General features: G+C 36.6%; 1 pseudogene; it reads right to left on the bottom strand.

Annotated features, from left to right (window-relative positions):
* Nucleotides 1–10,955: 10,955 nt before the first annotated feature.
* On the bottom strand, nt 10,956–11,900 carry LOC138889734 (uncharacterized; annotated as a pseudogene).
* Nucleotides 11,901–22,589: the final 10,689 nt, after the last annotated feature.

A 22,589-nucleotide genomic window follows, 5' to 3' on the forward strand; every position in this document is an offset into this window, starting at 1 on the left:
CAGTGACGCACCTGTGGCCCAAAATGTGCAGGTGTGATTGCACCAGAAGTAGCAGTGCTTCAGCTATCTCACAAGTCCAAACTTGTTCCAGATTTGATCCGAATCACACTCGGAGCCTCCGGGACCTGTCCTAATGTACCAACAAGTTCCAAAACACCTAACAGACCTAATCAAGGCCAAATATCACATAAAACAACATCAATTTTACGAATCACAACACCAATTCAAGCCTATGAAACTATGAACTTCCGAATTCCGAAACCAATGCCGATTCATAGCAAAACAAAACAACTTCGATTGACTTCAAATTTTGCACCCAAGTCATAAATGACATGACGGACCTATTCCAACTTTTGGAATCGGAATCCGACCCTAATATCAATAAAGTCAACTCCCAGTCAAATTTCCCAACCTTCCAAACCTTCAACTTTCTAAGTTTCACAATTCATGCCGAAACGACCTACGAACCTCCAAGTCAACATCTAGACACGCTCCTAAGTCAAAAGTCACCATACGGAGCTATTGAAACCATAAGAACTCTATTCTAAAATTGTCTACACAAAATTCAAACTACAGTCAACTCTTTCAACTTAAAGCTCCAACCTAGGGACTATATGTCCCATTCCACTCCAAAACTCGTCCGAAACCAAAACCAAACACCCCCGGCAAATCGCATATCCATAGTACAACATAGAGGTAGCAAAAATTTGGGAATCGGGGCTAAAATACTCAAAACGACCGGCCGGGTAGTTACATCCTCCCCCTCTTAAAACAAATGTTCGTCCTCGAACGAGTATAGAGACATACCTGAAGTGGTGAAAAAGATGAGGGTAATGGCTACATATATCATGCTCGGTCTCCCAAGTCTCCTCCTCGAATGATTGACCCCTCCATTGAACCTTTACTGAAGCAATGTTCTTCGACCTCAACTTTCAAACCTGTCTATTCAAAATGGCCACCGACTCCTCAACATAAGACAAATCCTTGTTCAACTAGACTGAGCCAAAATCTAACATATGAGACGGATCTCCGTGATACTTCCGGAGCATTAAAATATGGAATACTGGATGAAATACAGCTAGAATAGGTGGCAGTCCAAGCTTGTAGGCCACCTCTCCAATCCTGTCAAGAATCTCAATAGGTCCGATATACCTAGTGTCACGACTCATAATGAAGGGTCGTGATGAGCGCATGATTCCTACCTATCGAACACCCCTAAGCATACATCTAAGATATAAACATGAAATAAGGGTAGGCCATGCATAACATCTGTCAATAATCTACTGAATCATGTGAATAACATACATGAGGACACATGCCCAAAAGACATATAACACACACACACACACACACACACACACACACACACACATATATATATATATATATATATATATATATATACATATATATATGTGTGTGTGTATGTGTGTATGTGTGTGTGTGGAATACAATAGGGTGAGCCGACAAGGCCACATACTATCCAACTATATATGACTGTCTGCAGACCTCTAATAGAGTATACAACTGTATAAAGGATGGGACTGGGCCCTGTCATACCCATATATGTATACAAAAACATCGTACCAAAGCCCAATAGCATCCCCATTAAAATTTGCTAATGATTTAAGATTTTAAAGTACCACATCGGTATTCAGGAATAACATATTTGAGTAAATAAAGGAGACCTATAGGGTGGAACCACATTATTTTGGCATGAAAAGTGTTTCGGAACATATCAAGGAGGTTTGTAAGTGGGGAGAAGTTACTTGGAACGAGTTGGAAAGTTGAATTTTTGGAATATTCATAAGTTTGACCAAAAGTTGACCTTAACCTTACCGAGCTTGGATTTCAATTCGGGAAATTTGAATAGCTTTATTATGTAATTTATGACTTGTGTGCAAAATTTTAAGTCAAGCAGACAAGATTTGATAGGTTTCGACATCGAATGTAGAAGTTTGAATTCGATAGTTTCATTTAAGCTTCAATTGAGATGTGATTCGTGTTTTTAGTGTTTTTTGATGTGATTTGAGGCATAAAATAAGTTCTTATGATATTTTAAGACTTGTTGGTATATTTGGTTGAGGTCCCGAGAGCCTCAGGTGGATTTTTGATGGTAACGGAATTTAATTTTGATATTTCTAGGATTTTTCAACGTTATTTCTTCAAGAATAAGTGGTATAAAATTAACCAAATGAGCTTCAAATTTTATTTTTATTAAAGCATTAGATCCGTATGGAAATTATGGAGCTATAGCAAAAAGAATTATCGAATTCAGACATTGTATGAGAGAGTTATGCCCATTTTCGGGCGAGATAGAAATGATTTTCCATCACCAGTGCCCAGGATAGCATAGAGCGCTATCCCTGGAGCTGGGTATCTTGAGGTTCTGGAACCAGCGCCACAGGTAGCACCCCACGCCACCTATGGTGCCCGAAACATTATATACTCATTTCAGGGTTCATTTTCCCCATTTCTCTTGGCCGAACTTTGGGGTTTTCCTCCACTCTCTCATTACCTTCAACTCCCCCCCATCTTCAAGGTGAGTAATACCTACTAATTTTGTGTTTCATTCCATCAATTCCACCCTAAAACAAACTCAATCCTCCATAAAATACATAGATCTTCAAGTAATTTCTTCAAGAACTCAAAGGAGGATCTTGCAAGATTTCTTCCAAAAGGTAACCCTACACCCTTAGACTTACATGCATGGATATATTATGGTAATATGAGTATGAATTAAGTATTGAAACTTATGATATGGTGATTGGAAGCCATAAGTTTCTAATTTAAATACATAACCATTGTAGAGATTGAAAGGTGACTATTTGATGGAATTTTGTTGGTTGGGTGTGGATGGATGGTCATGTATGTGATGTTGGAAATTATGAATTGTTTAGGAAAAATGGTGGGATAAATTGTTGGTAAATAGTGGTAGTTGGATGAGCTAATACTATGGTTAAGAGATGTAGAGACTTATGCCTACTAGAAGTTTGATGAAGTGCCTAAATGGCCTAAATTATTGAATTTGTTACTAATATTGGTCCCATTGGATGTTGTTATTGTAGATTGAAGTTTCTTAGTATAGTGGATCATTGTAATATCACTTAGGGGTGAATTTGAGGTATGTTGGCTAAACTTTCTCTCTTTGAATCGAATTATATAATGTTCCCGTAAGTTCAAGTATGGTTGGCTCAAGATTCCTAATTACTATATTCCGGTTTATCCCCTATAAACTTGATTATTCCGAATGATCCTTATGTCGAAAGATAGATGTTCAAAGTATGGTTTGCGTATTAAAATATTATGGCTTTGAGTCGTGTTTTAAATGAAAACTAGTATACCAATTGGGTGAGAAAAACTCGATATGCTTAAGGCTCTAAATTGCTCATATGTGTACCTAAAGTCTTGATTGAAAATGTATTGTTGTTGATAATCTATAAAGATGCTTGAAAATGAAATAAGTGAATTAGAAATAGAGTGTGTCCAACGTGCCAAGATTTTAAGTAATAATTGTGGCTAGTGGTGCCTATTAAATGAGAGGATGTGATAAAGATTATAAAATGAGCCTCAACTTAACTGTTTAAAAATGATTTTGAAGATAGATTTGCCTAAAAGCTTTTGTACTCAATTCATGCCCATAAGTGGTTTTTTTAACTAATGCCTCGCTTTATAAATATATTCAGTGTGGCTCGAGTTCTTACATACTCAGGTGTTGAAATTGTACATTGTCATTTCTGGGAAAGAGTGTTGCAAGAGAAAATGGTGTATTGATTGTTTATGATTTTGATGTGTGTTTCTATTACTGGTCGGTATGCCCCATTCTTTGGGAAGAAACTTTTTGTGTTTAAATTTTTCATTACTAATGAATTTGAGGCATATGATTACTGAAATATTCTATATGTGGATATTTGATGATGATCTTTGAAATTGAAGGAGGTGAGAATATGAAATATGAAATATGGCCACCGTGCCAGGAATAAAGAATCTTGTGAATGGCCAAATGAGCCAAGGAAATATTGTTGTTGTGAGTGATTGGAAATACTAATAAGAATTCATACAATGTGTGTTGAGGTGAGTACAATTGTATTTATGTTACCTTTGTGTGAAAATCAAATCAAAAATGTTTCTGGGAGTATCATTAGCAAAATCGAGGAAGGGTGGGTCATAAGGCCAACACCTGAAACTACACGTGCCGGTATAGAGGTGGATTGTGATTATTCTCTTATTTGGGATGAAATTGAAATATTGGTGAAATTGTGATTATTCCCCTTAATTGGGATGAAACTGGTAATAGCTATCAATTGGAAAAGTCAACCCACACGACATATGTGGGAAGGCGGCCTAGCTGATCGGGTGGAGATCAGATTCCATATTGCGCACATAGTGGTACTACTCTTGGTAACAAATTTCTTTCGCATCACATATCAAACCACATTGTTCGTGGGAAGATGGCCTAGCCGATCGGGCGTGATCAGACTCCGTGCTAACAAAGACGGTGGTATATCGGTGCTAATTATCTCCCAACCAAAAATATATATTATTTTCGTATTTTGAAAATTATTATGTTTAAATTGGGCATTTGGATATTGTTGATTGTGACTTGCTGTATTTGTGGTTTTCCTTTTCTAATATGGTCATTCTGTTTTGGAAGTAGGCTTTTAGCTTTACATGCTAGTGCTATTCGACGGTACTAACGTTCCTTTTGCCGGGGGCGCTGTATCTTTAATAGATGCAGGTAGTTCTATAGCAGGCAGTATTGATCAATGATAGTGGTGCACTCTCTTCAGCTGACTTGGTGAGCCCCACTTCATTTTGGGGTCATGTATCTTTTGTTCTCATGTACTGTGTTTTGAGGTATAGTCGGGGCCTTGTTGCTAGCATTTCCATATTACTCTTCAGTTGTACTTAGAGGCTCTATAGACAGGTTGTGGGTGGTGTTTTATGTTTGGAATTGAATTAGAAATGTTGGTATTTGGCAGACATGTTTTTCATTAATTCTATATGTTTATCTTGAAAATGGTAATTATAATTAGATTTGATTTTGTGGTTCTAAAAATATGTGATTTATTTTTATGCTAGTTGATAGGCAATAGATGATAAGTGTGAGTTAAGAAAACGGTAAGGGTAAGAGGCAGTGTAGTTATTCAAGCCGAACAGCTGCAAGTCGGGGTCTCGGACCAGCCTAAGCGGGGCCTCGAGGTCGAGCTAGACAGGCTTGATCGAGGACAATCGATGGAGGGATAATAGTCCTAAGAGCTTTGATGATGGCTCTTTATGATCAGTGATGAATAATAAATGGAGAACAATCAATGAAACACAATAAATGTAAGCAATAAATATAAGCAATGAAATCAAGGGAGAATATGTTTAAGTTATAGAGTAGAGAATGTTCTTGTTCTTTATTGAATATCATCTGTCTTTACAAATTGATAAGGGTCACCTTTATATAGGTGGGGGAATCCCAATATAGTAAATATGCATTTATTACAAATTTATACGGCTGGTATAGCCATTTAATGCCACGGTACGAACCTTTCCTATTCTTATAGACTTGGCCAGCTCTAACCACTTGCCTTGGGAATCTCCCACTCGTTCATCATAGCCATCAATTTGTACTTCCCCGAGGTCGAGCTGTGCCTCGAGCCTTCTGGTTCATCAAACCTCGAGCTGTGCCTCGAGCCTTTTGGCAATGAGCTATGGAATGCCACGATGACCCTAAAATCGGACTCTCTGATTTTAGCCGTATACAGATAGTCCCCACATTTCTTAGAGTGGAATGATAAGAAATGACTTTGACATCGACATTATCGAGCCTCTTACGATGACATCATGCTTATGATGTAAGCTTTTGTGATGACTGAAACATCCCATCGGTTCATCTTCCAAGAAGTATTCAATACACTGCCGGTTTATTTTTCCTAAAAGCGGTGATATCGCCGCCGATTCGTTTCCAAAAAAGCATTGATTGCGCCTGTTAATACGTTCCCTAAAAGTCATTGATTGCCCCTGTTGATACGTTCCCCAAAGCATTGATTGTGCCATCAGTTACGTTACTATCTTTCTATAAATGGAAGGTTACTTGAACCAAAATTACACCCAGTCATTCTTCAACAGCCTTTAACCCTTTTCTTCTCTTCATCCTTATCCAAACTCTAATTTCCATGGTTCAAGCCCGTGATCGTAAGGTCACATGGTAGCGGTATTGCTAGTTATACCATGGCTCTTTTTCAGAGCTCTTCCCCACTGAGTGGGATTATACTGGGTTGATGTTGGCCCGAGATAACGAGAGAGAGACCTCGAAATTTCCCGAATCAAAAGATATATGGAGTGCAAACCGCTTCTCATCTCTCTTAACTTCAACCTGGTGTGGTGCCTCATTACTTTTGCTTTCCGTGGAGTGATGTGGCATCATCTACTAACTTTTGCATCCCACGGGGTATAACGTCTCAATAAATGGCTTCACAATAGTAGTGCTGGCGAGACCCACACTTGCCAAATTTTTCACCAAACCATAATTTACCCTGCTTGCTTAAAAGCCTTTGCTCTTTGATAGGCTATAGTTGCTTCTGAAGAGACTCTCAAAGATATTGCTCTGAAGATCGAAATGGGATCCTCGAGGAAATGGTTCTCATAGATGTCGCTCCCGAGGACATACCCTCAAAAGTAGATTAGGCTCTTTAGCTGTTGTATTTTGCTTCTTTGTTTCTGTGTAAGGACCCCTCGTGGAATTTTGTAATCATCGTTTATTAATGCAAAAGTTTCTTCCAATATGTCTTTGCCTTGTGCTAGATCCCCCTTTTGCCTGTGTTTGAAAAATCCACGCGTGCGATTTTATCGATCGGTCTGAATACTGGACCCGAACATAAGAATTCCTTTGGTTCTTGATTGGTTAATATGATGTTCTTTGAAATTCTTTGTCATCCCTCGGACTAAGCCTGGATTGATCCGATACAAACCTAGGTTGCCGGGCCCTCTGAGTTTGAGTTGAGTGAGAGCTGGGTCTCGATTATCTTTGGGATAGGGCTTAGCCTTGTTAGGCCTCGCTGCTAGTCCTTGAGTGAGGGTTTGCTTGATCATCTAAAAATAAAGGTAACCCTTAGGCCTTTACAAATAGTCCCCGAATGAGAGTTTGCTCGTACTCAGGTGACCTCCAACTGAGCAAAAATTGGCCTTGATCTTGGAATGAAGATAGCCTTAAGGCGTTATAGATAGTTCCTGAGCGAGGATGCATTCGAACTCGGGTGGCCCTCGGGCTTAAAATAATTGAGAGAGCATTCAAATTGAACTTAGAGATGAAGATATCCCTGAGGCTTTATTGATAACCCTCGAGTGAGAACTGACTCGGGCTCGGGTAGTTCGGGGGACAAAGAATTAGGTGAATGACCCGTGCTTGTAATAGCAGAGATCCTCGAGATTGGGTACCATCTCGAGACTAGGTTTATGTGGATAGCTCCTTAGAGCTCATAGTTATATTAATAGAGATCCTCGAGATCGGGCACCGTCTCGAGGCTAGATTGATGCCGATAGCTCCTTAGAGCCCAATTTTATTTTGATAGAGATCCTCAAGATCGGGCACCATCTCGAGGCTAGGTAGACATGGGAATCTTTGACCCCTCGAACGTTGTACGACAGAGTCATTCGTATGGCACGGTCATGAAGTGACCGAGATGGTCCCTCCTGTACACTTCCCCTAAAGTATTAATGGCCTAGTTAGAATTAATCGACCTTTAAAGTATGCGTACAGTTGCCGCTCACTCTATTTATGAGTTTGCTCCCCCCTTATTTGAGGATTCCGCTACTTTGAGCATCTATCCTTTTTATAGAGCTCTTCTTCCTTACGTTAGCTATTTCATTATTTTAATTCAAAGTTTTCGCCTAAGTTTTCATTTCCCTTCTCCTGTTTCACCATAGTTATGGCTGCTACACCCAAACCCGCTCACCAAAAAGAGGATAGTTTCGCCTCTACTTCCCGCTCGGTCGGTGGTACACCGCTAGTGTTCGGCGAGCTAACCTCGAGATGTTTTTTCTCGAGGAGGGACCTTCCGTTATAGAGACCTCCCAATGTTGAGGGCCATTAGGAGCATGCATCGAGGTTCACTTCATCAATAGGAGACGTACACCTCGAGATAGTGAGGAGAGACTGCGGATAGGGAGAAAAGGTGGTACTCCAGGTATCTTCCCTGGAAGAGAACATCATGGATCATGTAGAGGATTTTTTGAACGTATACACGTACCCTTTCATATTGGGCCCTCTCGATAGAGTTGTGCTCGACTTCTGCCGAAGATATCGGGCTACCCTAGCACAGGTTCATCCGTCGTTCTGGAGGATAGTATTGATGATGAGGTTCTTTGCGGAGGAAGCCGGTCTCGAGTTCACCCTTAGCCATCTAATCAGATTATACCGACCCTTTCATTACGGAGGCCTGATAGCTTTACGATGTCGATCCACCAGTCCCTTTGTTGCCAACGATGAATAAAATGAGGGCCAAGGGTGGATGAGTCAATTCTTTTGAGTGCAGACTATCGATATTATCCCTGTGGAGTTCCTTCCATTTCCTAAGAAATAGAATTTCACACGTAAGTGGTACACTTGTGTTTTAATCATTTTGTTCATGGTGGAGGCGGAATCCGTAAAGATGTTTGCCTTTTCTTTTGTACAACAATTCCCTAGATGCCATACAAGGTCCCCGACCTGGCGGATTGGACTTGGAAGCTGGCATCTCGCTCGACCTACGATGAGTGCAAGTGGCGAGACCTATCGAAGGGTAGATGGGAGGCAAAACACCACTGTACGTGCTGTGTGGTTTATTTTCTTTGAAAGGTACTTTCTTTTATGTGTATTAATTCCGTCGCCGCAAGCATTGGAGAATTTCCTGAGGTGAGACCGTGTCCCCTCGGAGAGGAGGAGGGGTTGTCTGCTTCGGGGCCGAGGAATAATAACAAACGGAAGGAATCCTTGAAGGGAGAAGGTGCTCATAGCGAGGAAATCCCTGCCCGGAGGTTCAAAGAAGATATATAAGCTGAGCCTGCAGCACCCGAGGCTTCTAGCCTCGGGAAAATGGTTCCTTCTTTGCCGGCGTCTTCTTTTCCCATTGAAGGTACTTCGAGGGATAAAGATTTTCTGCCGCCATCTTCTTTTCCCGTCGAAGGTACTTCGAGGGGAGTTCGAGGCCAGGGGCCACCTAAATCAAGCGAGCTATCGAGCGATCATATCCCCTCCGAGAGTGATTCGACTGGGGTCAATGAGACTAGGCCAGTAGATGCACGCTCAACTTTTGAGGAGGCTCAACGACTATATTCTGCGGTGAGTTTTGATTGACTTTGTTGGTTTTCAGTTTGAATTTTTATTTTCTCACTGAGCTTGTTTTTCATAGGCATTTGATAAGCTTAAGTCCGAGCTGCTCCGCAGTGAAGCCAGTTGCGGAAATTTTTGGACGGGGAGAAATCCCTCAGGCTTCTTTGTGATAAAAGGGTAGAGGAGTTAGTATACCTACGATAGGAGGCGAGCCGAATCCGGAACTACGAAGGATACCTCGAGAGACAGGTAACCTTTGTTTCGAGGGGATGCATGTTTCGTTTTCTACCCTCGAAGGTTAATAATTTGATACGTCAGTTGCAAAGAAAGACGGAGGGTTTGCGGCTAGCGGAATTAACATTAAAATTTCTTTTATATTTTCTCTCGTGTATTCTAAGTATTAGATATCTTGGGTTTTTCGATATTCTTCTATATTTTCTCTTAATAATTTTTCTAATAAATTTATATTTTCTAAAGTTCGTAACCAGTACTGCTGATATTCGTAGCTGATCATTAATCTGAATATAAATGGAGTTCATATAAATATAATTCGTCTATTTTCTCTGATAGAATTAGTTCTGTATATCCTTTTTCCATTATGTTTATTATTTCAAAAGTAACTAAAATATCGTAAATTTTTCTTCTAATATCGTTATTAAGTTGGTTAAAAGTATACAATATGAGTATTTTGTAATCATCATTGTCATCTAGTAGATATGTGTGGTTGCTCATTAGATCTATTTTTATTTATTCTTATCATGTGTTTACTAAACATATTCCCTCTAACCTCTTTGTTTATCATAGGGTTTATCATCCTTTAATAAGTTATTCTGAACAATCTTTTCTGGCCACTACCATGCTTTTCTTGCTTCAATCATTTTCCCTAACAGTGCCTCAACTCTGTCTACTCCCCTAAACGGCTTCCTTGTCTACCGGTTTCGACCTTAGGATGACATAGTCTGGGCTTAACTACTCTTAGCATTATTAGGCATGACAAACTTTCTCAAGATGTTCTTTATAACAGTACTATAACATGATAAACAGTTATGATATTCAAGAGATTATAAGGAATACAAAAGTTTAGTTAGACATGACTATGAATAAACATACCTGATCTTGTAGCTCGTTTGAATGTTCCATAGTTGTTATTATGAAAGACTTAAATTAAAATTTCTATAAGAGAGAAGGTGAGGCTTCTCCTCCTTCTTCTCGGATACAGACTATATATAGAAAACTCAAATGACTCTTACTTTTTACAAACGACCCTTCATGAACGACCTTTACTGTTCATGAATATGACTCGTACTATTTACTTTACGACTTTTTACATACTCAAATGACTCTTACTATTTATAAACAACGACCCTTCATGAACGACCTTTACTGTTCATGAATATGACTCGTACTATTTACTTTACGACTTTTTACATACTCTGTTTGCCATAGCTGTCTTCTTCCTTTGTTTTTATGCTGGTATCTTTATTCCAGTTGTAGTTTTGGTACATAATTATCTTCTCCATTGCACTTTGAACATATATGATCTGGGTACTTATTGCCTACTAATTTGCAGTATCTTGTTAGTAATTCATTGGAAATAAATCCTTTCTTTAGTGCTCTTGTAGTTGGTTGCATCTCTGGTTTTAATAATGATAAAAATCTATTTTTGGACTTCATCCATATCTCCTTGTCGTAGTTCCCTTGAATTTGCATATATCATTAGTTGATCTCTTGAGTAGTAGCTCCAAATGGCATTTTCCTGTAGATAATTGTTGGCTAATTCTTGGATAATAGTTGCTATTCCAATTATTCTTTTGTTGGCATAAAAACTCGGTATCTCGATTTTTGGTATCTCTGGTTTTTGTTCTATCTCTTCTGGTATTATCATATCTCGTGTCAATCCTATTTTTACAACCTGTATAAGAGGTTTTATTTCATCGTATAGTATCTCAGCTGGTGCTGTATAGAATTTTATAAAAAATAGGTTCCCTTTTGTAATTCTTTTACATGTAATAAATGCTTTATATATCTCTGGTATTCCACTTATCTCTTCTCCATCATAGGTATATACTGTGCTAAATAATCCGTAATTGTAACATATTTTTACTAGATTGGATCTGGTCTTTGGTTGGGCAATTAGTCTATTATATCCTTGGAGTTTTTGGGTTATATAGTCTTGTGTTGGATTTGTTGTAGTAGTTGCTCTGGGGTTAAGGTTTAGAAATGTTTGGATTTTGTATATGTTTTCAATATAGGTCTGGGTAATATGGTTGTATATTTTCTTATTTTGGTGTAGACTGTTTGCATAGGTTGAGGTTTGTGGTGTTGTAGTCATTGTTTCTTTTGGTATTTTTGGAGTAATTGGTTTATCAAATATGTTATTCAAATTGGCATTGGTATATGGCTTCTTATTAACTTATTTACTCGTACCTGCAGCTATATGTAAACAAACATTGTTATGGGTTTTATGGAGTTTCCCAACGTCTCCCTCTAACTCTGGAAATTTTGAGTCTTCCGATCGACTTAGCTCCGCATCTTTATAGTCATTCTGCTGACTTGGCTTGCTTTCCTCTAGCTGTTGTAATCTTTTACCCATACTATCCATCTATAAAGATAGAGTAGTAAGGATTGCAAATAAATCTTTTGTTTCTTGGCTGTCATCAGTTTGGGTACCTTTTTCTTGATAGGTAGTCTGCAATAACATTTTTATCAGTCTTTATTACCTCAATTGTAAATGTAAAATTTTGTATATTTAATACAAGCCTTCTTATTTCCTTCGTTGTTACTGAATCTTGTACTTTCCGTGTTATCCACCATTTTACCTGTGTGTTATCTGTTCTTACAATAAATTTGTTATAAACGATATATGGCTCAAATGCTAACAAACATTTATATAATTCAAATAGTTCTTTTCTATTTATCTCCCATTTTAATTGTGGTTCCGTGTATGATCCTGAATAATATTTACAATGGTGTTCAGTTTTTTCATTATCATATTTATATTTGAGAACTCCTCCATAGTTGTGATCACTAGAATCAGTTTCTATTATGTATGTAAACTGCCTTTTTTCATCTGGAAAATATAGTTTTGGTAATTTTTGACACATAATTTTGATCTTTTTTATATGTATTTTATCTTTTTCGTCAAAATGGTATTCTACATCTTTCTTTAATTTTTTCTGTAATGGTTTTAAATTTTCTGCTAATTTAGGAATATATTCTCTTACTTGGTTAACTAATCCTAAAAATGATTGTAACTTCTTTTTTGTATCAAGTGTTTCGTTTAAGTTAATTATTTTTTGTACTATATGAGTTTGCATTTTTATTCCATTTTTATCTATTTGTATACCCAAGAATTCTATTTGATTTTTCATTACTTCAGCTTTCTTTTTACTTAAACTAATTCCTGATATTTCTACAATGTGCATGAATTTTTCTAGTAGTTTTATATGTTCATTCTCTGTTCTAGAATATAATAGTATATCATCTATATATATTATGCAGTTCTAATTGGTTGAAGTAGTTATCCATAAAATGTTGGTATCTACCTGGTGCATTTTTATATCCAAAGGGTAATACATTCCATTCGTAAAATCCTTGTGGTACCGTAAATGCTGTCAACTTTTTAGATTCATCTTCTAGTTTTAAATGGTAAAATCCTGATTTACAGTCAAATTTACTAAAATAGTTATATCCTTGTATTTTTCTGATTTTTAGTATTTTATTTGGTATTGGATAATTATATGTTTTTGTTTTTGCATTTAAATTTCTATAATCTATAACCATTCGACTTTTTCCTCGTTTTTGTTCACTATGTTTATTTACTATAAATGCTGGGCTAGTGTATTTGTTATTACTTTCTTGTATGTACTTATTGTCTAACAATTCCTGTATATGTATTTTAAATTCTGTTAGGTCATTAAAATTGTATTTTAAAGGTTTTTGTGTTATTATACTATTTTCATCTATTAGTTCAATTTTTATTTTCGTTTTATGTTTTTCCCATCCTTGTAGGGGATTATAATTATATAGTAGTTCTAATTTATCTTGGAGTTGTTTTATCTTGTCTATTGAGAAAATGATTATCTCTATATTATGGTTGCTTAGTGTTATATTTTCTAATTTCTGGGTGATCTTCTCACTTCCTTTAATCCAGGGTGTTGTTTTTCTCAATTTATTAGTTACTCTTTTTGCTCATATTCTTTGTTTACATGGGGTGGTAAGCCACCAATGTGTTTTTGTTATAGTATGTGGGAATAACTTATCTAAAAATGGCATTCCTAGTAATATATCTTTATTTGCGAATTCATAACTATATATTTCTCCTATGGTTAATATTTTATCCCATATTTGTATTTTTAGATTCCTTGCTTTATGTGTTATCATACTTCCCTCATTGTTAAAACCTGTTACTACTAGGGAGGTTTTTAGCTTTTTCCATTTATTTTCTGGTAGACAATTATGTTTACACATGTTAGCTTCTGCTCCTGTATCCATCATAGGTGTATAATATCTATTATAATATCCTTCTACTATTATCTTGGCAAGTATATATATTTTTGGCATTATATTAAGGTTCTTTTGATTATTATCTTTTTGTTTTCATAACTTATTGTTAATTGCCTATCTTCTAAGTTATATGGTTTGACTTTTTCTAACCATTTTATTCCTAGTGTAATGTTTTTATCTCCTTGATATATTTTGAAATTTATTAATATTGGTATTCCTCCAATAATTAATTCTTTTTCAGTCGTTTCTTCACTTTTTCTTAGTGTTTTTGATAATTCTGGACATTGTTGTTCTTTTGTTACTATTTCTTTTTCTGGTATTAATTCTCTTATAACATAATTTTCTTTTTGTCCTGTATTTATTAATATTAAATATTTTCTTTGGTCCATTATTCCTGTTATATAATAATGATGTGGGTTTATTTCTTCTATTTTTTGTTCTATTAATTTTTGTGGAGTTGTGTAATCTATTCTTCTTGATGTACTCATTCTTGATGATGTTTCTGGTATTTCATCACTTGTTCATTTTGATGTGCTTAATCTTTCTTTTACTATTTCTAAATCTTCTTCTATGTCTATTTCTTTATAACTATAGTCATTGTTGTCTATAACTGATACTATTCTTTCGAACGGATTTTCTATTTTAATTCTATTTATTTTATTTTTAGCTGCTATCTTATGTTTTGTTGTTAAGACATATAGATTTTTACATCTTGCTGTGAATATTTTACTTCCTGGTGCTAGTTCTATTCCCGATATTTTCCAGTATAGAACTAATGATTTATTTATATTTTTATCATCTATTGCAACCGAATAGTTTGCACTTACTATGAATTTAATTTTTTGGTATATTAAGTTACCCTTTACTGCAGTTATTATACTTTTTTCTATAGGTTGTACAATTCTATCGTCTGCTAAGTATATTTCTATAGGAGTATCTATTCCTTCTCTAAAACATGCTTTTATTAGTATCTCTGTTCCTCCTAAATGTACGTATTTTATTGGGTTTTTTGCTTTTATATCTTGTATTTCTTTATTTAATAGTTTTTTATTTAATATTGGTATTCTGGCTTTAACTTTAATGTATTTACAGTCTATCATATGTTCCCTTTGGCTTACTACGTAGTATTCTTCTTTTTGTCTTTTAAACCAATTCTTTATTGTTGGTACTTCTAGTATTTTGTCTATGCTTAGGTCCAATTCTTTTCCTTTTATTTGTTCAAATATAGTGGTGTCAAATATTATTTTTTGTTCTGAAGATTGTTCATTTTGGTGTTCTTCTTGTTGTATGATTTGTATATCTTTTTCAGTCATAATTTTCTTCGTCTGATCCTTCTATTATGTTATTATTTACATCCTTTTCATTTTCTGATAATTCATTTTCTGAAAATTCATATATACTGTCTTCACTTCCTAATTCATAATCTATATATTCCATTTGTGTATATTTATCATTGTCTATTATTATTTCGAAATTTTTTTTTCTTTGGATTTTTTGGTAATTTGCAATCTTTAGCTAAGTGTTCTAGTTTTCCACAATTGTAACAAGTGCATTCTGTTAGTTTTTTCTTTTTTCTATATAGTTTTTTATGTTTGTAATTTTTTACATAATATCTTCTTCTTGGTTTCTTATACTTATATTTGGATTTATATCTTCTTGTTTTCTTACCTTCTTTTTTGTAATATTTATCTGTGCATCCGAATTGAGGTGCCATTTTATTTTTGCAGCATGCCAAATTTTTTACTAATATTTTATCCATTTTGATATTTTCTTTATATTTTTCACATAATTCTATAAATCAATTTTGTAAAATTTTTATTCGAGCTCCTAGGGTATCTGCTAAATCTGCTTCATTCCAATTTTTTATTATTTTTGAGCTGAAAGGTTCTAGTAATTTGGTAAAATATAATTTTCTTATTTGTTTACTTTCATCCGGACTATATGTTCTTCTATAATAATAGTCTCTAAATGCACAAGTATATTCGTCTATATAACACATATTACATATTGCTAATTTTGTCATTAAATTTCTATTTGTAGTTTTTTCTTTATTTTGTTCTTCTATTTCTGTTGTCATACTACTAAATTTATTTCTTATCGCTATTTCATATTTATACAATATTTCTGTAGCCGTTGTTGCAACTGTACTATCATGTTTCTTATTACTTCTCAATGTATCTAAGCTTTCATTTGTTAAATTTTGTAACCATAGTTTTACTGTTCCTATGAGTGTTCTTTCTATATAACCTGGTGTTTCAGCTACTGCTATTTTATTATCTATTAATTGTTTTGAGATATATCCTATCCATAATTGGATTGTTTTATTTATATATGCTACACAATCTAGATCTAAAAAATTACATTATTCAGTTATCTGTCCTGGTGTCCATTTCCTATTTAGTCTCTTATCCCATAATATTTTGTTCCTATCATGTGAATCATAACTTATTTTGTAATAGCTCGGGTTTAGATGTTTTGGATTTTTTATTCCTGATGTGCTTGGTTTATCCTCGGTCATATCTCCTGTATTTATTTCTGGATTTGTTTCTGTTCTTTTTATAATTTCTGTATATGTCTCACTTGTTTCTGGATAGTCTTCTCCTAGATCCTTATCATCATCACTTTGATCATTTATTTCGTTTATGCTTATTTTTGGTGGATTATCTTGTACCTCTTCTAACTGTAATTTAAATTTTTCTATTTCATTTGTCAGTTTTAACTCTTGTTCTTCTTCTTTGCGTTTTTCTTTTTCTTTTTGTCTACTTGCATATAACTGTTTTAGTATTTCTAATTCTTTTTCTAATTCTGTTATTTTAGTGTTCTTTACTTCCTCTATCTGTTGTATTTTTTCTTTAGCTTGCTGTTGTATTTCCTTAATTTCTCGTTTTCTATCTATTTCTTCGTTTTCCTTTGTTATTCTAATCATTGCAGTTAAACTATCTTCTAGTTTTACCGTTTCTTTTTCTAACATTAAGTTTAGGTTATTTCCTATTTTCTTGTATCTTCTTCCTAAGTTAGAAAATATTATTATTATTTTTAATCCTTCCGGATTTTCATATGTTTTTTCTTCTAGTGCGAATTCTTCTTTAGTCATCTTTTATTTTTAAGATAGTAAATATATTTGTATTCTATTTTGGATATAGTATCTATTAATTTAGATAGCCTAGCATTGGTTATTTTAGTAATACTTAAATATTCATATTCTGGGTATAGTTTCTTTAGTTTCTTTCTTACTTTTCTTAATTTTTTATTTATTTTAATGTGCCTAATTTCTGTAATTGACTCATTGTTTATGGGTATTTGTTGCGGTTTTGTACTATTAGTTTTAGTGTTATCGTCCATGGTTTTACTTATTGGAGTAGATGTTTAATATTTATCTTACTTTTGTTGGCTCAGATACCATTTTCAACATTTTCAATAGGGAGGACCCTTAGTTTATTATAAGTCTTATGAGCTAAAGGTTTTTTCATAATATTTTGCGGCTAGCGGAATTAACACTCCGAAATACTCGTGAAAACAGCTCGGTCCAGACGAGCATAATTCCAAGGCTCTAGTCTGACCTTTTGAAGATAAAGGTCGAGGTCGTGGACGCCTGGGCTGAAGCTGAAGAGATTCGAGCTAAGGATGACAAGAGAGTGGCCGTCTATTTAAAAGACGTTGCCGATGCACGGGCTGAGTTGAGAGGCGCTTCTGATCAGGAGAGCAAAAGTAATGAATATGCCCGATGCAGATCCTGGAGGGAAACCCTCGAGGAGATCCATGCAAGGGGCTTCAATCTCCCGGAAGAGATAGCGCAGGCCAAGGCGGACGAATACGATGCCAAGTTCCTTGTATCTGATGCCGAGGATAATGAGGAGGAGGCCGATGGAGCCATAGCCCCCAAGGGAAAAGTAGACTAGGTTTTTTTATTTTTGATTCTTTGTACAATGTTCTTAGAGAACTTTGTGAACGAAGCCTTATATTATCTCCTATATACTTATAAAAGGAAGCCTTTCGGTTTCATCTTTCATGCATTTCCCTTTGCTTGTGTATGTCTTTCTTTGTTTTGGATTTAGATGTTTGTCGATGATTAGCCAGGTGAACTGGACATCTAGGAAAAACCCTTAGGTTTACAGATCGGCCCTGAGGCTTGTTGGGTTGGCCCATAGGCTCTAACGCATTGGGTCGGTACGACCTGTGACATAGATTGGCGCTTAGGCTCTTACGCGCCGGGTCGGTACAACCTCTAATATAGGCTGGCGCTTAGGCTCTTACGCGTTGGGTCGGCATGACCTCTAATTTATCTGGCGACAATGGCTCTCACATATTTGGTCGGTACGACCTTTAACATAGGCTTTATTTTTCCCTCGTTGAAGACTTTTTTGAAGTTTTTGTGTTTGTCCGCCTCTTCAGCGTGAAGGGATACATGAACACATTCAAAAATCCCTCGGCATGGTTCGTAATACCCTCATCAGGGGAAGGTACGTACAGTACCACCTCTTCCCCCCATCCACAGTTTTTCCTCACCGACTCAAGGTATCCCTCTCCTATCGAGGAAGTAAACTCCAAGGTATGCTCCCATTGGTCCTGAGCATCGGGGCACTTTTCTGGTGAAAAGTTCCTTCTCGAAGTAGAATGCTTCGTGCCCACATGGCGAGAACCGGGGGCAGAACTCTCTCCTCCCTACCAAATGGATCCTGATGTAGCAGTCATAACTACAACAAAATAGGAGAACTAGAGTAGGAATTTAGACCAGAGCGTCAATACCGAAATAATGAAAAGCCTAACATAGGAAAAAGGCCAAACTCCTCAGAAAGGTGGAATCTCCAAAAGGGTTGAAACAACCCTATATATGGAAAAAGCAGCGACGATCCACCTGCCTAGAGGCCTATTAAAATGTTGGCCGAAATCAATTTGGGAAGATGTGCCGGTGGGGTTGCCTCGGTCACTTTACAACCATGTCACCAATTTAACAAGCATCGTACGACGTTTCGGGGGGTCGGAAAGCCCTGCACCAAACAAGTCCCGAGGTGGTACCCGACCTCGAGGACCTCCATCCAAAAGAAGTTAGGCTCCATGAAGCCTTTGGCATCATCATCAGTCCCGAGGTGGTACCCGACCTCGAGGACCTCCATCAAAAAGAAGTTTGGCTCTAGGGAGACTTTGGCAACATCACTAGTCCCGAGGTGGTACCCGACCTCGAGGACTTCCATTAGAGAGAGAAAGGGCTCCAAGAAGCCAAATGCATCATCGCAAGTTCCGAGGTGGTACCCAACCTCGAGGACCTCCATCAAGGAGAAGTTAAGCTCCAAGAAGCCAACGACATCATCGCAAGTCCCGAGGTGGTACCCGATCTCGAGGACCTCCAGCAAGGAGAAGTTAAGCCCCAAGAAGCCAATGATATAATCGCAAGTCCCGAGGTGGTACCCGACCTTGAGGATCTATAGTAAGGAGAAGTTAAGCTCTAAGAAGCCAATGACATCATTGCCAGTCCCGAGGTGGCACCCTACCTCGAAGTTCTCCATTAAAAATAAAGTTAGGCTCCAGGAAGCCAATAACATCATTACAAGTCTCAAGGTGGTACCCGACCTCGAGGACCTACGTCAGAAAGGAGTTAGGCTCCAAAGAAATAAGCATTTAACCTCCACCTAGATGGGCTTGAACACGGGGTACCATCTAAATTCGGGTAAAATCTCGTTCGGGATATATCTACAATGCCTTAAGGCTATCTACACTAAGTCCAAAGAAGGTTTCCAGGTTGCTGGGTTTGAAAGAACCCTCACTCAGGGACTGCTCTCGAAAGCTTAAAGGCAGTCCCTATCCTTAGACCTCCGAGCAAATCTCCCCTCAAAGATTACCGCGGGATCTAAATGGTAAATCCCGATCTCAAGGCTCAAAGCGTTACTTTCATTCAACTCGAAGTAAGGGTCCTAATGACCTGAGTTTATTGGCCCAATCCAGGCTTGGTCCAAGGAATAGAAAAAGGTTACACGAGAAGCCGTATTAATCAGTCGAGGGTGAGGAAAAATGCTCACACCTGGGCTCAATATTGGCAGCAACCGATAGAATCATGCATTCAGAGTCTTTATAAACGTAAATAAAAGGAAATATAGCAAACATCAAAGACAAAATTGAAGAAACATCTTCACATCCATAAAAATTTGATTATAAAAGCTCACAAGGGTCCTTACACAGAAACAAAGAAGAGAAAAAGTACACATGTAGCAAAAGAAAAGTCCATGCGATGTCCCAGTTATTGTGAAAGCTTACGTCATAAGTATGATATCATTAAAATGACATCATCATGGGAAGTCCAAAGAGTTGGATGTCACAATCGTTTCTTGTCGCTCCTCTCTAAGAAATGCGGGGACTATCTATATACGTAAAATCAGAGGGTCCAATTCCTCGTCATCGAGGCACCTCTCGAAGCCTCGAGACTACAAGGCTATGGTCAAGTTTCCTCCCTCGAGGTTCGTCGACGCCCGACCTTGGAACAGTGTTGACCACGACTATGGTAGAAATGGGGAGTTCCCAAGGTACCTGACTAAGACTGACAAAGCTCAGTGGACTGCCCTAACCCTGAATTAGGGTGTCATCTAGCTGTCCCATCTCCGCTTATTTGTCATTAATGTATTTTGTACTATCTGTGAGCACGTGATTTTTGCCTCACATGCATTGCTCCTACAGAATTCCAAAATTAGATTTTTTTTCCTTTTAATTATTTGTTAGTTTAGGAATTATTGTAGGATTTTTCTAATTATTTGCATTTTTTGTGTGCATGTTTGATTTTATTTAATTCACAAAAATACAAAAATATGTTGCATTTAGGATTTAATTTTATATTTTTAGATTAATTAGTAAATTATGTGTGTTTTACAAAAATGAAAAATCATAGAAAATAAATTATTTTTGCATTTTTATTGTTTAATTTCGAATTTTTGGCAATTTTCTTGTAATTTGGTATTTAATTAGTTGTGGTAATTATTAGTTAGAGTTAATTAGTTCAATTTGGTAGTTTAATTTGGTTTAGGGATTGATTTAGGCTTTATTTTTAATTTTTAAAAGAAAAATATTTGAATTTGAAAAAGAAATTGAAAGAAAAAGGAAAACAAAAGAGGGAAGTCTGATTTGGGCCAAATCCTTTTAAATTCCATGAGCCCAATTGTTTTAAACCCAATTCCTGTCCAAAGACCAGCCCAGATCCGCCCCAACCTGGTCCAATCTCGCTCAGTTACCAAAACGACCCCGTCTCAGTCATTTTCAATCTGGATCGTTGATCTCAGTTGACCAAGCGGTCCAGAACTGGTTCACTTTTATTTAACTGTCTGAAGCCCTTACTCCCCTAACTTGTCTCCCTCACTCTCATCTCACCCTCTTCAGAGACTCAACCCAAACCCTAGCGCTGCCTTGGTTCTCCACTGCCTCAGGCTGGCGACGCCACCCCCAAATCATCCCAAATTAACATCCCAGAATCCTCTCGCCTCCCTCTTCCTCAATCTGTAACTACTTTCCCTCGAATACTATCCGAACCCGTCAAATCTTAAATCAAAAGCCTCAACCCTAAAACCCCAAAATCACAAATCAGCCGGTTTGATGAAGATTTGAGGTCGAAGTTGACCTTATTCGTGTGTTTTCATTTGAGAACACACAATTAAGGCCCATCTCGACCAAAATCGAAGGCTTGAGGGGTGATTTCAAGATTTGTTCCGTAGGTATTTTCATCTTTCTTTTTCCTTCCTTCGTTTTATTCTTCTTTTGTTTCGTTTAAGGTTCCAGTTCATCTTCTCACCTCGTCTCTTCTGATTGTCTCTATTGTTTTCGTTTTTGAATCATTTCTGTTTGCATGGCTTAAATTAAAGTTAATAATTCATGTTTGTTTTAATTTCTTTGTTTCTTCGGTGTTATTTAATTGTTTTTGGTTTTCAAATAAAAAGAAGTTCTGAGTTCCCCTTGGGAAACCCATGCTGGGCTTATTAGATTCAGGTCTCATGAATTTGAGTTCTAAAATCAGAAAGCCCAAAAGGGGATTCGATCTGGATTTTCAGACCCATAACACTTTGAATTGGGTCAATTTGACCCGTATCTGTTTGGCCTCATGGGTGAAAACAGGGTTCTTAAGGGGTAGTTTAGGGATTTAGGCTAGGGGAATCTCTAATAACTGATTTAGGAAGATGCTAGGAAGGTTCCTTTAGGACTTATATGAAAATCTGATTTTTACACTAAGGGTACCTGAACAAAAATGAAAATTCAAAAAGGTTTCATGTGCAAAACTGAATTCTTTTATATTGCCCTAAAGGCTTGCCTATAAAGGCATCATTTCTTCTTTAGCAAGTCAGAAAAAAAATTTAGGGATTGAAAAAAACAAAAAATTGAAAACGGCTGGATATTTGCTCTCAAGTAAGAACATTGAAAATTGCTTGATTTCCTTTGGTAAATCAGAATTTCAAGGGTTCAATAGAATGGCTCAAACTAGGTTTTAGAAGTCTGGAATTGGTCAAGGCTTTGAAGCTTGCTCTGCTGATTTTATACTGTTTCATTGCTGATTTTTAAGTTGGTTTCTGCTGTTGCTCCTTGCTGATTCTTCACCTCTTTGTTTCTCTTTTAGTTCCCAGGTACATGTTCTGACTCTTATCTAATGTAAAGCTCGAGTGGAAGAATGAAATGAAAAATGGAAGTTTGAAGCCTAGCATTAAATTATTTGTTCATAGTTTAGTCTTATTTTTTTTCTTTTCCCGAAATCCCTTTGTCCTTGAAGTTGTTTCTTCTGTTTCTGCTACTCCTTTAACACTTAGTGGTGAATCTTGTA

The sequence above is a fragment of the Nicotiana sylvestris genome, chromosome 4 (assembly GCF_000393655.2).
Source record: "Nicotiana sylvestris chromosome 4, ASM39365v2, whole genome shotgun sequence".
NCBI classification, from domain to species: domain Eukaryota; kingdom Viridiplantae; phylum Streptophyta; class Magnoliopsida; order Solanales; family Solanaceae; genus Nicotiana; species Nicotiana sylvestris.